This window comes from Gadus chalcogrammus, chromosome 9 (genome assembly GCF_026213295.1).
Source record: "Gadus chalcogrammus isolate NIFS_2021 chromosome 9, NIFS_Gcha_1.0, whole genome shotgun sequence".
NCBI classification, from domain to species: Eukaryota; Metazoa; Chordata; class Actinopteri; order Gadiformes; family Gadidae; genus Gadus; species Gadus chalcogrammus.
The window spans coordinates 8623811-8640429 of NC_079420.1; the positions used below are offsets into that span (position 1 = coordinate 8623811).

The 16619-nt window shown below is 48.0% G+C and overlaps 1 protein-coding gene across 4 annotated transcripts in view; it reads right to left on the minus strand.

Moving 5' to 3' along the window:
* The window catches only part of LOC130388587 (zinc finger protein 469), a 153129-nt gene extending 138941 nt beyond the window's left edge, over positions 1 to 14188 (minus strand). For all 4 annotated transcript variants that reach the window (XM_056597955.1, XM_056597954.1, XM_056597958.1 and 1 more), the window contains exons 1-2: positions 14092 to 14188; positions 1832 to 1875 (exon numbers count right to left, since the gene is read on the minus strand). The gene's annotated coding sequence lies outside the window, so the exon portion shown is untranslated. The remainder of the gene's footprint in view (positions 1 to 1831; positions 1876 to 14091) is intronic.
* Between the last annotated feature and the right edge of the window lie 2431 nt (positions 14189 to 16619).

The window sequence follows — 16619 nt, forward strand, 5'->3', positions numbered from 1 at the left end:
TACACACTATGGACAGTACACACTCAATACTCTGCACACATGAAGCACTCACATTCACCTCCACGGCTGGGCCCACAGCTGGACCTGCTGTAGAAATATCAGTCCATTCCAAACGTCCACTGTGTTGTGGTAACACGCTAATAGGGTCACAAATTAAGCATTTCCTGTGAAAAGGAGTCATTTCCTGGGCCCAAATCTGTGGCCATCGCTCTTCAACTTCCTCCATGCCAATTGCACCAATTACAAATTTTACCTCCCTGGCTACGAGCTCTGGTGGCCAGTGCGTTGGCTCAGGACAGAGACACAGCTGAGGATCAACGCTAGGAAACAGCAGCAACTACCTGGTAGCAATTTAGCCAAGTCAAACTAATCACGGTGTAATCAAACAACATGCCTGAGGGATCACCAAACCTGATTGCCAATATGATTGGCCCACAGGGAGGAGCTCGATCAATTCAGGTTTTTAGTTGGCCAAAAACCGTATTCCTCACGGAACGACACAGCCTGGATATCACCTCCCCCTAGTGGCCACACGGTGAACGGCAGGCTGGTACGTCCCACGGCTCAGATCGCTCTCTCTCAGAGTTCCATTCCAGTGACTTGTGGGATTACAGCGCTCTGGGGAGCTCTCTGAGGGTGGACATGATGAGAGTGTGTGAGACGGTCCAGCCTGGGCCTAATCCAACAAAGTGCCCTATTAAAAAGTCCTCCAGCGCGGATCAATTTACAGGATTTCATTTGATTTAAACTGGTCATTCAAGAACACAAGCCAGCCGAAGTTTGAGGGTCAAAGTGTCACCAGAGCAGCGATATCATTACGTAAAAGCAGTGTTGGCAGCAGGAATACTGGACAGATAAGCGGGATATGGAGATGTTATATGAAACCCTAAATCAAGCCAGGGGGAGACATGTTTCCATTCCCAGAACTTGTTTTAGGATATGTTTCTCGGTGTTGGCTGAGCGTGTATATCCAAACACAACAATGCAGACCCTGCTGACCCCCCAATCTCTATTCTCTATCTGTCCTGTGTGTGTGTGTGTGTGTGTGTGTGTGTGTGTGTGTGTGTGTGTGTGTGTGTGTGTGTGTGTGTGTGTGTGTGTGTGTGTGTGTGTGTGTGTGTGTGTGTGTGTGTGTGTGTGTGTGTGTGCAGCGCATGCATATTTGCATGCATGCGTGCGTGTGTGCGCATGCATATGTGTAAGGTTGGGTTATCTGTGTGCGTGTGTTTGTCTGCATGCATATGTGTGTGTGTGTGTGTGTGTGTGTATGCAGTGGTTGTTTGTCTGTCTGTGTGTGCATGCATATGATTGTTTATGCATTGGTTGTATGTGTGTGCATGCATGTGTGCGTGTGGATGCAGTGGTTTTTCTGTGTGCATGTGCGTGTGTGCGCACACATACGTCTGTGTGTGTGTGTGTGTGTGTGTGTGTGTGTGTGTGTGTGTGTGTGTGTGTGTGTGTGTGTGTGTGTGTGTGTGTGTGTGTGTGTGTGTGTGTGTGTGTGTGTGTGTGTATGCAGTGGTTGCCTGTGTCCATGTGCGTGTATGTGTGCATGCATAAGAGTGTGTATGCATTGGTCGTCTGTGTGGGTGTGAATGTCTGCTGTGCATGCATGCATGTGTGTGCATTCTTTGTGTGTGTGTGTGTGTGTGTGTGTGTGTGTGTGTGTGTGTGTGTGTGTGTGTGTGTGTGTGTGTGTGTGTGTGTGTGTGTTAGTGCGGGTGTGTGTTTATGTTAACAACCATCAGCGTCAACACCGTCGTTGCTTTGTTGTTGTTTTGTCGTTGTCTCGCTGCCGGTCCTTTTACCCTCTTAAAACATTTCCACTTACTTGATACTCGGCGCTAAAGAGCTGTCCTCCTCGGCCACGCCCTCCTATAAAGACACAGAGACAGAGAGCACACGGTGAGACGGGGAGACGGATCAGAGACGCAGCGAACGCCGTCTATAAAAACCCGCGCACACCACCGCAGGCTCACCGACGGAGACGGGCGGCGGTGTCATGTCCTCACACATCACTTAAAGGGGGCTGCGCGGTGAGGGCGGAGCAGCAGGGCCCACAGCGAGCCCCGCCCTGCCGCTTGGAGGGCAGCCAATCACCACACTACACAGCTGGAGGGCAATCAGTGGCCGCGAACGAACCCCGCAGATGCCTGAGAAGCGCCATGTAAAGAGAGGCTGCGGAAACCCCCCCCCCGGAGTACCACCCTAACGGTCTCCCCGGGGAGCGGCCCTCGGAGATCCCCGGCTTCCCGTGATACCATAATCCAAACTTAAACTCGATGGAATCGAGGTCCAAGTTACACAACACAGGCACGTAATAAAAAGTGACAGCAAAACAATGCCTGTTCACACTCCTAAGCCTTCCAGCCTTGGTGCTTGTTACACATGAACACATTTGTTTGTTAAAATGTTTTTTCAATAAGATGTGTCACTTAGCATGTTTCGTGTTAACATGTAAAAGACGGACACGCTTTGCATTAGCACGCATCACGTTCACGTGTTTTACATTAACATGGACCACGTTAACGTGAATCCCATGTACATGTTTACATTAACAAGGACTGCACTAACTGTATTACATTTACATGTTAACATTAACATATAGCCCATGTAAATGTTTACGTTAACATTTATCACATGTACTTGAGCTGCTGCCCCCTCGACCCGACCCCGGAGTAGCGGTTTGAAGGATGGGCGAGGAGGATATGTACATGAGAGACATGAACAGAGATCGCGACCCATCAAGGGGGGTTGGGCCGGGGTTCCGATGGGAGACGCTATTGTTGATGACATGAACGTCCACTCCATGAATCCGGCACAAAAAGGACGAGCACCGCTCATCCCCCAAACTTTCTCCAAGAGGCTTGAGAGCCAGTAAAAACATCAAGGCAGATGGCCTTCCAGTCTCCGGCTTTATTCAGTCACTCATTTAGTTTATCACCGTCGCTATTCCAGCGGCTTCACAGATAACAAGCAGAGGAGTATAGTTACCAAGCCAAGGCACACTATTTATAGAACACTAAAAACGGCTGCATATTTACTACGATTTTGGTTTCAATACATAAAGAGAACAGCCAGGCTCAGATCTGGAGAGACGTGGGTTTGGCAGGCGTGGAGTAGGAGGAGGAGCAGGAGGAGGAGGAGGAGTAGGAGGAGGAGGCTGTGGTGGAGGAGGAAGAGGGGGAGGAGGAGGATGAGCAGGAGGAAGAGAGGAGGACCAGGAGGAAGAGTTGGAGCAGGACGAGGGGCAGGAGGAGGTGGGGCAGGAGGAGATGGAGGAGGAGAAAGAGGAGGAGCAGGAGGAGTAGCAGAAGGGGAAGGAGCAGGAGGAGGTTGAGCAGCGGAAGGGCGAGGAGCCGGAGGAGAAGGATCAAGCGGAGGAGGAGCAGAAAGAGGAGGAGCAGGAGGTGGATCAGGAGGAGCAGGACAAGCAAGAGAAGGAGGTGCTAGGACCGGCCAGGGCGGAGCCATAAAACTTTTCTCCCTCCTTCTGACCTCTGGCCTAGGGAGATAAATTTGAAGAAGTGCTGACATTGAATCAGATTGTTGAACAGCTAGCCTGATTCCAGCTGTACAGCGTCCAACCTGATGAGAATTGTTTTTCTCTGGTTTGACATTTACAAGGTAAAGCGCAGAACCTTCCAGACAAGAGCAGCTCTTTCTAGAAAGAAAGCGAGTGCATCCTACCCCACAGTACCAGCATCATCCAGTTTTCCCCGCATCCCCATGGACACAATATGCTTACAATTCTTCTCCCACAATGCCTACCCGGTTGACTTTCCACGGGAGGTCTCATGCCAGAGAAACACTGCCGATCCCTTGCCAAACGGCATTCGAGCCGAGCGTTGGCAGTGTTACGGAGGCACTGTCCACATTACCCGGGGGGGAATCACACAATGGCACAACACAATATGCCCATATGGAACGCATTGCGGGCGATTACTGTACAGTAGTCGAGTTTCCTATACAAGCCATGCAATATGTACGTAGGGAAAATCAACACGCGTCCCCCAAGCTTCGGAAAAGGGGGAGAGAAAAAGAGAGCGAAAGAAGAGTGTGCCTGCCCATCAACAGGCAGGAAAGAGCCATCATCTGTCATTGTTTGCCCACGGCTCAAACAATTGTTCTCATGGCAGACCGTGATTGTGAAAGAAAATAACTCCTTGTGTGTGTGTATTATCATGAATAAATTGCAAAATATTTACAAATTGTTGTGCGCTTGCGAGCCCAAAAGTCTACAGTGATCCACGTTTGATTGCTTGCAGTACGTGAGCGGAATAACAGAACAGGAAATATTTGTTTGGGCACATTCTAAATATTCACAGAGCAAAATCTGCCTCCTCTCTTTCCACAATCCATCCCCAGACCTCAGCAGGGATATCCAGATTCATGATTACAATACTGCTGCATCGACTGAGAGGGCAGAACCATTTATCATGACGGTCACCAAGAGATCCGAAAAATCGGAAAGTTTCATCACAATGGTACGCTATTGTCAAATTGGTGTGCTATCGACGTATCGTTGCGCCATCGTCACATTGGTGCACTATCGTCAAATTGGTGCACTATCGTCACATTGGTGCACTATCGTCACATTGGTGCACTATCGTCACATTGGTGCACTATCGTCACATTGGTGGGCTATGTTCTTCGCCGTAATGGTGCACTTTCGTCATATTGGTGCCCTATCGTCGTATTGGTGGACTATCGTCGTATTGGTGCAAATCTTTTGGATCCAATTGACTGTGGACTTTAGTGTTATCTAAATGTTTAGAGGTATGAAACACCTGAGATGACACAACGAGATCCTAAAAGCCTTTGCTGAACATTCACTCGAATTGCTGTTTTTCAGTGCTTGAGCTGCCAAGGAATCTCTGCCCTGCCATCTCCATGTACATACATATATATATATAAAAAGAAAACACAACAAGTGCAAAGCTTAGCATCTGCACAAGAAGGAGAAACGGTGTGACCTCCTTGGTCGCTGAGGGTCCTTTGGCAGCTCAACACAAACGTCTTTCAGACTTCTCATGTGCGGTGCTGGTGTTCACACACTACTCCCAGGAGAGCAGGCAACTGTAGATCTTTGTTTTCACAAAAGGAAACTGTTGACAGTACAAGACTTTGTCAGCAGAGAGCTTCAGACCTGATATTCCCAGAGCTAAAAATAGACCCGAAGACAAGGAGAAGGGGGGAGAAGAACAATAAGGAGGTGCTACAAAAAGGTTTTAATAAAACAGAGGAAACGACTCCAGCCAAAGAAAAGATGGGGTTATTTTTACCGTGGAAGTGTGCGGTCATTGGCTGCTCGCTGGATAACACTCTGATAGAGCTGAAACAACCATAACGAACAAACACGTTCTGTAGCTATTGATCGGGACCAGAGGGGTAGGACTTAACCGGAGGATGCTGACATTAGCGTATTGAAATGGCAATCAGGGTTAGAGGGGAAAGGAGGGGAGAACATTCCAGAGGTCGTGCAGCCAGCGCCACAGCAGTGGTCCCACGGACGCCTAGGGCCTCCCGTCCAGACAGTTCGTCTGTCATTTAATCACACAAGACAACATCCAGCAGGAGCGGAAAATGGTGGGGAAGGCTGTTTTAAGAGTCCCGCAGCTGTTTTGCTCATTTTTCTTCTGCTGTCTTTTCTTCATCCTCATCCTCATAATACCCCTCCTCCTTGTCTTACTCATACCCCTCCTCCTCATCCCCTCCTACCTCCCCTCCTACCTTCCTCCTCTTCATCCTCTCTCAGCCCTTTCCCCCTTGTCCTTTCGCCCTCCTCCTCCTCTTCCTCCTCTCACTCTCCTCCTGGTCTTCCTCATCTACCATCCTTCTCCTGCTCTTCCTCATCTCCCCTCCCTCTCCTCCTCTTCCACCTCTCAAACTCCTCCTCCTCTTCCTCCTCCCATCCCCCTCCATCTCATCCTCCTGAAATCGCCCTCCTCCTCTTCTTCCTCCTCCAATCCCCCTCCTTCTCTTCCTTCTCTCTCTCTCTCCACCCACCCTCCTCGCACCCTACTCCTCCTCCTCCAGCAGGAACTAAATCTCCCCAGAGCTCCTCATGAATGGAGACGATGAAGAGGAAGAGCCTGGAGGCAATGGCTGGAGTTGGCTGAGCTTCGTACTCCAAGCCCATCGAATCAAAGGCTTTGAATACGCGTGACGGATGTAAAGATGGATTATAGGGCAGTCACAATCTGGGGCTGCAAGCTTTGACAATAAATTGTTTCAAATTATTTGTGTGTGTGTGTGTGTGTGTGTGTGTGTGTGTGTGTGTGTGTGTGTGTGTGTGTGGTGTGTGTGTGTGTGTGTGTGTGTGTGTGTGTGTGTGTGTGTGTGTGTGTGTGTGTAATTCCTGGAAAATGGAAACACATGCGGACATTTACATATACATAGATTATGTGTGTGCACGTGTGCGTGTCTGTGTGTGTCTGTGTCCTGTTAAAAGTAAGCATATGCTGACATTGACGATATGCATCGCTTGTGTGTGTGTGTTGGTTTACATAATAATGTTATGTTACGGCTGGATCTCAAGTGTCCTGAGATACCCTCACCCTCGTCGCCACACACACCGACCAACACACGCAGCTACCAACACACACACACACACACACACAGTCCCCTAATCCTTACCCACCATCACCCTGTTCCAGCCTATCACACACCACTCCCATATCTCTGTCCCATTAGCATTCTATACAACTATCGTAAGAGCAGACCATCGCAATAGACACAGCGGTATTTATGTGGTTCTATCCCAATTCATCACATGGTTTTCAGTTCAGGCCAATAGCTGTTGCTTATTATTCCTCCTGGCATCGCTCCCATGCTGATGCACAGCTGGACCCAGTAACCCGGGCTGGTGCCAGGACCCTACCTACTCCCCTCCCACACAGTTACTGGAGAGCGATCCCTGGAGATGTAGCTCCAGGGGTTCTGCGAGATGTAGCTTATGAATGGCCTATGGAGCTGATGAACAACGATGTGAAGTCTAATTCAGAGCTCCGTCACCAGTCTGGACAAGTTATGTTGTTTCCTGAGTGTTGGCTCCTGCCTCATGGCACAAGTCAGAGTTTAGGTTGTTAATCAGATATGAACAGCACGCGTTACCTTCTTTCACTTCATATTTGTTTCAACAATCTTGTGGCCGGAGGGGGGATTCATTAAGAGCAAAATTGGCAAAACACAAACGTAGCCATCGGCAGTAAGGTGTACAGGGTGTCTGTAAAGGTTTCAAATCAACACTGTGTGGACAGGCCACAGCAGAACTACACTTATTAAAAAACCCTTCTGAATGCTCCATACTCTGGCAAATTATTTCCTCTGTAGAAAATCTCCGTAACGTAACAGGAAACAAAGGCATAACTCTGCCCTTTCAGGTTGATGTTTTCCAGCCCAGGCTCTGTGCCATCTCCAGAAGTTCTTCTGTAACAAAGTATGACTACTGGATCAGAAGTACTGCCGTAGCATAGTAGGACTGCCGGATCAGAAGTACGGCAGTAACATAGTAGGACTGCCGGATCAGAAGTACGGCAGTAACATAGTAGGACTGCCGGATCAGAAGTACTGCAGTAACATAGTAGGACTGCCGGATCGGAAGTTCTGCTATAGTAGTAACACAGTAGGACTGTTGAATCAGAAGTTCTGCTGTAACACAGTAGGACTGCTGGATCAGAAGTTCAGCTATGACACAGTAGGACTGCTGGATCAGAAGTTTTGCTGTAACAGGGCTGCTGGATCAGAAGTTCAGCTATAACATAGTAGGATTACAGGATAAGCCAGTACACAAATATTGATGAGTACTACAAAAACGAAAGACTTGCCCTTCATTATGAATGCGTAATACTATTCCTTGAATGTCAGGAAACAGTCTTAAGGGGCTGTACTTGAAAGCCGTAATTTAATTATCCATGATGTAGGAACACAAAATACCAAGCTTGCTCCGTGCCCCTTGGACGCAGTCCCACTGTAGTTCCATTAGAAAATCAAACGAGGAGTGAGTGATCCAACATGACAGACAGGAGACTGAGGAATCCCTCTCTGCAGTCGTCCAGCACACACACACACACACACACACACACACACACACACACACACACACACACACACACACAAACACACACACACACACACACACACACACACACACACACACACACACACACACACATTCTCAGCAATCCAATGTCCTGCTTCTTTCAGTATATCTTCAGGTTACACTCAGAGTATAATAAACGAGGAATGTCTTTGAGAGACCAGGTTCGTCTCCCCACATGCTGGACTCTTAAGGCTGCGAGTCCGGCCCTCAACACATTACTCTGACGCTCCAGCGACAGCTCATCAAGAAGCCGAGGACTCCACCTGTGGACGACCGATCCATCATGGTGGAGGCAGTCCAGACGTAACGTAAGGCTTCTGTGGAGATACGCTGGAGGCCGGACCAGAGGCACCGGGCTGCTCCTTCATTATTGATTAACACAGCTCTGTGGGTCGATCAATCGATTGATCTATAGCGGACGCCATCCAGCCCAGTGGTGCTGGTTAGACATGTATGACGTGACTTAAGATTCCTTCAAATGGTCAAAAGAGGAAATACAGATTGTTTTATTTTATTAACGGTAATCTGTTGAACTAATGTAGGATACCCAACCAGGTGGATCTTGTAAAGCTACATATTACATAAGTTATGATCCCTTCTGGAAAATATGTGAATAAGATGTGGTGTTTTTACAAGAATCGGAATGCTACCAAAGGGCTGATGTGTTTGTACTGAAGCTATTACAGTGGACAATAAACCAGGGGGAGAAATGAGTGCAAAGGGAGGCTTGGTGGACATTTTACAGGAATACTACATTAATGCGGTGTCGAAAGCGGTAAATCCAAAACTTTGGAAAATATTTCCCAACCAGAGTAACAAAAAACTCCACACAACTGTGAACGTGACTTTTCAGATTCTGTTGCAAGCCATTATGGCTAAAGAGAGTGTCTCTACAAGTTGGTCACATGACCGGGCAGAACTAAACCAGATGGAGGTTGGTTTGTCTCAAAACTAAAAGGTTTACACACACACACACACACACACACACACACCACACACACACACACACACACACACACACACACACACACACACACACACACACACACACACACACACACACACACACACACACACAAACACAAACACAGACTGGTGTTTTACACACACGCATAAACACATACTTGTGTTTAACACACATACACACACTGGTGTTGTACCCACAATGGGGGAAGGGGAGGGGGGAGTTTAGTAATTCACACACAAACACTCACACACACACACACACACACACACACACACACACACACACACACACACTGGTGTTTTACCCACACTGGGGGGAGGGGAGGGGGGAGTTTAGTCATTCACACACAAACACACACACACACACACACACACACACACACACACACACATACAAAAACACTGGGGTTGTACACACACACATATGCATGCGCACGCATGCACGCAAATATGCATGTGTTGCACACACACACACACACACACACACACACACACACACACACACACACACACACACACACACACACACACACACACACACACACACACACACACACACACAGGGTTTGCCCTCATAAACACATACCTAGGGTGTAAGGTAACAGATTCCTTCCTCTAGATTTCCTCATCAGCGTTGCGAGTCTCTTGCTGCTCTGATGACTGTGATTGGCCCTCCTCCGATAGGTCAATCAGCGACGGTTTGTATACATTAGTGTTGGGTTGTTATTCCCATGTGTTGGCCCATCTTCTCTCTGGCTCCCTGAGCCCTGTTGATTCTGTACCGGTCGCAGCCTCAGGCCCATCAGGTTCCCTTTATCTCTGGGTTCACATCCGATCTAAGTCCGGCCCAGAATGCACGATGCTACGCACGCAAATACACACTCACATGCACGCACATACAAACACACACATGCACGGCCGCACAAACTCACGTTTCACCCACACTGGTGTTTTATGTAAACTGTTTTTACACACACGTGCACATACACACACACACACACTGGTGTTTTACTCATTGGGGGGGTTTCGCATGCATGAACACACACAGCACACACACAAACACACACACACACACACACACACACACACAACACACAGCACAGCAAGCGGTGACAAGGCGAGGGCGTTTCCTGATGGCTTCTCTGGCTCTCGAAGCGGTAACCTCCTCTCCTCCCCCCCTCCTCCCACCTCCCTCTCCCCCTCCACTGCAGACACAGCTGGGTGAGGCCGAGCCACCGCTCTCCCCCCTCCGGCGGAGGGCTGGCGCGGCCGACTGGGCCGCTGGTCCGGCCCAGAACCGCTCGCATAAAGGCGGTTCTGTTCGACGCTGATTGCCGAGATAATCTTGTCCATGCTGCAGGAGTAGGAACTAAGTGCTCTCTCTCTCAATGGTCCTACCTCAGTTTCCCCCTCCCTTAACACTCACCCTACCCCTACCCCCCCACCTCCATCCCCTACCTCCACCACCCCCAACGCCCCCCCCCCCCCCCCCGCCCCCCCCCCCCCCAACTGCACTCCCTGGAACCGGAGCCGGGGCCATTGCAGCGAGCGCAGGGCCCCTGGCGACGACACAGCCCCTGCTCCGGCCTGGCGGGATATTTTATGTTCACACTCTGCGAGTGATTCATTTCCCTGCATGAGATTTAATGAGGATCTGCTTCTACTTTTCCTCCTCTGCCTACGGCAGCCACCCGCTCCGTGTGAGGAGGGACGTCCGCAGCGTGGTGCCCGGGGAGGGGGATGGCTGTTTGGACACCGAGCACCACAATAATCTGGCCGTTTATGAAACCCTTTGGATGAGCTAACATTTGTTTATCCCCGCCTGGGATCAATAAAGTATTATTGGCTCTTAAGCGCTGGTGCAGGTAGAGACAGTGATGCCAGTCAGATGGGAATATCCTGTCAGGAAACGTTGCACACTTGATAGTTGTCAACGTCAGGGAGAGAGATTGGGTGGTTTTGCCGGTATAAATGTGCCCACATTTGGCAAGGCCGTAAAGAGACCGCAGATGTATTGTGATTGGTGCAGAGAAATATAAAAGATGCATTCCAGCTCCTTGGGAAATTGTCTTTTCATGAACTCAATGCCCTCCCTTCACTCTCCTGTGCTGACCATGGGTTTTCTCTATGAAAATAAAAGAGATGAGGTAGAAAAGTAGACAAATCCAAAATGGAAATCTGTACTTCAGTATTTGACGCATTCCTCTGTCGTTGCTATGGTTCCGGTCAATTTTTATCTTTCCATTTGTAAATAATAGCATGTTATTTATATTAGTCTAGTTTCACTTGATAACCAAGCAGGTACATTGCGGTTGCACGATTACGTTGTATTTCTCCGGGATTTCATTTGAAGAGGTGACCAACTTCCAGTGGTCTCCCGGACGGACTTGGATGTGGTTTGGGTTTGTTCCACTTCATCATGATGTCGTCCCCCGGAGAAGATGTAACACGTAACCAGAGCTCTGGAGGCGTCTCTGTTTAAAGATCATGGAGATCCTGCTCCTGAGTCAGTCACACGTCTAAAGGTCTCCTTCCAACACGGGGCTTAGAGTACGAGTACTTCCTGTAAATCAGCCTAACCCCTCTGGAATCTCCTGAGTCCTGCTGCAGTGGATTCAAACCGTGGTAGGCCCATGACCCTGTTTCCATGTAAAAAGTCTTGCATCAAACGTGGATCTGCTTGGATAGTTTAACCCTATGAAGGCCCACCACCACAATAAGTGGCTAGCTGCAGTTCACTAATACCTAGCTACCAATCATAAGCCAGTCTAAATGCATATACATTTTCTCCAGCGAACCTTCGATTCTTTGACTGTATGTCTTTTCCTTAATTCCTTAAATATCTACACTAATAAATCAGCAATCACGCACACCAGCTCCACCATCAGGCGACTCATTCTGAGGTCCCGACCCCAACGTTTGGGAAACACCGTCCTGTTGAGAAGAAGGCCGTCGCCTCCGTTTATCACACCTGCATAGCAGACAGTCAGGCTCTCTGATGCCACCCCAGGACGCCCACCTCTTGTCTTCAGATGGCTCTGGCAGCACACGGAGCTGTAGGTGAGCCTTCGGTCAGGGATGCTGAGCGTATTACAGAAGGGTCAGACCGAGTATTTCCACCACGCTGCCAGACACCCAACAGAGGACCAGTCAGCTAAAGGACAAACATTTACCCTTTTACACACACACAACTATGTTGTCTTTGTGAACCGGCATGCATCATTCCCTCGCCACTCCCCGTCTCTCTCTCTCTCGCGCACACACACACAGACACACACATGCGTGCATACACACACAGACACACACATGGTGACACACACATGCAGACACACACAAACAGATACACAGACAGACAGACAGACAGACACAAACACACAAAGACACACACACACACACAACACACACACACACACACACACACACACACACACACACACACACACACACACACACACACACACACACACACACACACACACACACACACACACACACACAATTTCCATGCAACCTGTTGATTTTTTTAATATGTGAACCACCCCAGCGACGGGGGGATGCGGTGTCAGACACAAGCCTTAAACAGCTCCAAAGATCTTCCACGGCCTGTTTCCCTGGGCTGACCTCCTGGTACTGCTGGCCCAGAGTGAAACATAACTGAGATATCACCCTCGTGGCTCCAGGCAGGGCCGCACACTGCCTGCCCCATCTGGCTCGGTCCGACGTGTAGGCCTAACAATAACAGCAGATAGGAGATGGTAAATCAAGCCCAGACTTCTCTCAGAGCACTTAGGCAAATGTTTGCGCAACGCAAAAAGTAAATTGGTCGGTTTCCCTTCATCCTGTGTGAGCCCCTTGGCCTTATAAAAGTCGTTCTCCCATGGAACCATAGCCCGGGTCGCTCCGCGATGTGTGACCTCTCCCAAATACATATTTTCTCAGAGAACAAAAGGAGCATTCTGTAATAACGCAAGGCGGAACTCGGATTCAGCTGCTCCACTTTATCTCCAATCGAGGAATAACAAACATTCCTGAATGCCGAGTCACCGTTGGCTTTCCATATTTGCCTCACACATTTATTTACCAACACCGGTTATCAAAACGATATGGGTTGGAATTCTTATTTAAAAAAATCAGCAAAGCAAGTTTACTGCATAGTGCATACCACATGCTACCTGCTGGCATATTGGACCTGGAGTACACCTGATAATCTACTTTATACCCAATTACCAAAACAAATTTATACCAGAACATAAAGATTAAATAACTTCCCAACCATGATATTCTATGAAATGGTTGGAAATCCAAACTGCGGTAGACTGGCTGTCACTGTAGAATGAAGGTTTATCCAAGTTTATCCAAAATACATTCAACATATGCCAGATAGATACATATTGGGATAGAGACATTAGTGTGTATTGTGTTAAATAAAACATGTAATATAGTCTTGATGCGTGTCGAATACAATCACATCTTGAGTTTAGCGCCACTTAATTCACACCTGAACGTTGGCGCGCGTTTTTTCCTGTGCGTAAACGTAAACAATTCGTGTGCGTAACCGTCCGCCAGCGAGTCCCGCCCGTTCTGACAAAAAAACAAAGCACCATTCGACTGCTCCTCATCCACTTTGACCCTATGGGAAGGGCGAGTCATACAATGTATTTGAAATATACATCTGACGCAAAATGCTCCTCTCATACTATACATGTCCAAAGCCTGGTGGTGTCCAAACGCACGCAATCCAATAGATCTAGGTTCTGTTATCTTATCCAACCGGCGGTATAGCACAAACCGGAAACGGGTTATATCTCAATGTGTACTTATGAACTCATGCAGAAAACCAAACGCCGTGCAACATAACCATGTTTTAAGCGTAGTGATGCATTCATCCATTCATCCGTATTGCTTCCATAGATCAAGCAAGCCAGGCGTGGCAGACGTCATCGCGTACGAAGTTCACTGGCAGGACATCAGCGGGTATGCAGCGAGGCATTTCCAACAGCGATACAGAGAAACCCACTTACCTCAACGCCGAACTCAGACCCTGTGCAGCCTGTTGAAAGTCGTGTTGTCTTTCTCGGAAAATCTTTTGAATTAACAGGAAACATTCTGCATGGTCGCACGCTCGATGCACCCCTCCCTTCTTCTGCAAGATCCCCTGAGTTTGCAGAGTATCCTCCCATTGCTGATTGTTTACTGGGAGGGTAGCGTGCCCATTACGCAGGGTAGCGTGAACCCATTTCTTGCCTACTAGCCCATTAATAGCTCACTTAAATTTCTTATTTGGCACTCTTTTGTGACTACAGCTAATAGGACCTTGGCTACTGGATAAGAGTGAACAATCCACATGGATGAGTGTGATTCTTCCCACTGGGTCACTGGGACGACCAACCATCACATAAGGACGTTTAGAGTGGAGTTCAGTATTTAGTGGTCATTAAGTACCCTCAAACATCCGTCCTGGAGATTAAAGGTGAGCCTTGGTATAACAGCCACCTGCCCAAAGGGGTGAGATAGCAATCATTGTGAGAACTGGGACGCAACATAATAAATAAGGATACATCTTTTTTAGACACAATTTAATGGAGAGTAAGTAAGTAGATACTTTAATCATCCCCTTGGGGAAATTAAGGTCCAGCAGCAACAGAGTACAGACAACAACTAAATGGACATGCAGGTCATGTTAGCCCTGCTTTGACCTCATCCAAGCAGGGCTTTGAAAGTAGCCCAACAAACGTCGCCATCGATTTGACTTTGCTTGATGTGAGAAAGAAAATGTATATTATTCACTTTGGGTTTTTTCCTCATGATTTTTTGCAAGGTTAAGTCAATCCTGACAGAATCCAAGCTTTTACATGACTCCTACTCAACGATCCCTCCCTCCTAGATGCACTTTATATTTGTGGTTTTAAAATAATGCAACAGACCTGCCAAGCTTGTTTTATGGCTATTGTCCCCAGAATGGCCTTGATAGCATTAATGTGAAGTATGCATACAGAGAAAAGTGAATCAAATACAATATTGAGGACAACCTGACCCAGAAAAGTCACGGTTTTACAGTTGTTCTTCCTTTATTTAGCAGGCACGTTCAAATCAATTTTTTTGAGTTGTGACTTTTGGACCATATACTGTAGCCCCTGTCCACCACTAACTCTCACTGTTTAACAATGTGTTTGTACAGCTTACACCAGGGCTGACCTGACAGTGTGTCAGTGCAGTCCCCATTATATATAGCGACCCATCCTCCCAGGGTCCCTGATCACACATGTCCAGAGTGCTCCTATACCTCAGATTCAGTCCCGACACAATGGAAAGCCTATACATCTCTCGTCACGCATAGTGCGCCGAGAGGGATGGGGAATCTGTAACAACATTGTAAACAAGAGACCCTTCTGGCTTCTTGCACTTGTCTCGATGTTTGCGCCAAAGACAGAGCCCTTCTCTGATTCACGATTCCGGGGAAACTTCACTTTGGGACGGTTTGGCTTCAGGGTGATCCTTTAGCCTTAAACTCCCACTCGGATGACTCCCACTGTTGTTCGGCTGCATCCATCATCAGTGGTACACTTTCAACACATGAGTAGCTGCATAGTGGCTTCATCGCTGACATAGCTTGTACTACAGCGGCAGGTGTGAGGGATGAGGGGGATCTCAGGTGTTCAGTGTGTCAGCCAACACAAGTTACATGACAACCCCAAAGAGAAAGACAAGGGCACAACCTCATTGTGATCGTTTCTCCCATCATGCCTCACTACTTTTGAGCGCAGCTCATCTCCTGGAGGCTGAGCCACAGAAAAGGACGATTCAGTCACTATGGTAACTATTCCTGTTCAGGTGAACCGTGGTTGTAAAAGCAAATAAATGTTATGGTTTTTTTAACTCCATTTCCAGAAAGCAGAACTTTTACACCCCAGATTTATTATAGCGGTCACTTGGGGGGAAATGTGCTGTCCATGACTACAGCACACTGCTGCGCTGAAAGCATCAAAGGAGACAGTCTTTTCAAGGTTTCCTCTTCTTCCCACTGGGATGGGAGGAATGCGTCCACTCCTTGCCTACAGGCTCCATCCATCTTGGTACCAAACTCTGGCTGGGTGGGGGGAACTGGAACAAAGATGGCCGCAAGGTGAATTGGGCCCATTAGGGAAGCCTCTTATTTCAAACCAAGATTGGGCCTGTTAAACCCTATTAGCCCAAAATTAAAATAAATTCCACCAATTGGACTGAACTCGTCTCGCAAAGTCTAAACATCCCTGATCGGTCCTCACACATGTTTAGACCACACCCCATTGGAGGCCTCAGTAGGATGTGTGTGCGTGTGTGTGTGTACAGATGTGTGTCGACTTTGGGAGAGGATTAGGCATCTGATAAGAAATGAAGTGTAATGGAGTCAGGAGACCAAGAGATCCGGCCAGGGAATAAACAAAGATAGCGGGACACAAGTCCTTAAGTTGCTTCTTTTTCCCCCTAAATTTGGAGTATTTGATAGGTCTTTGCCACTGATCCAAAGTACACCATGATTTCAGTGTGGGAGACCTGTGAAAACAAGCAC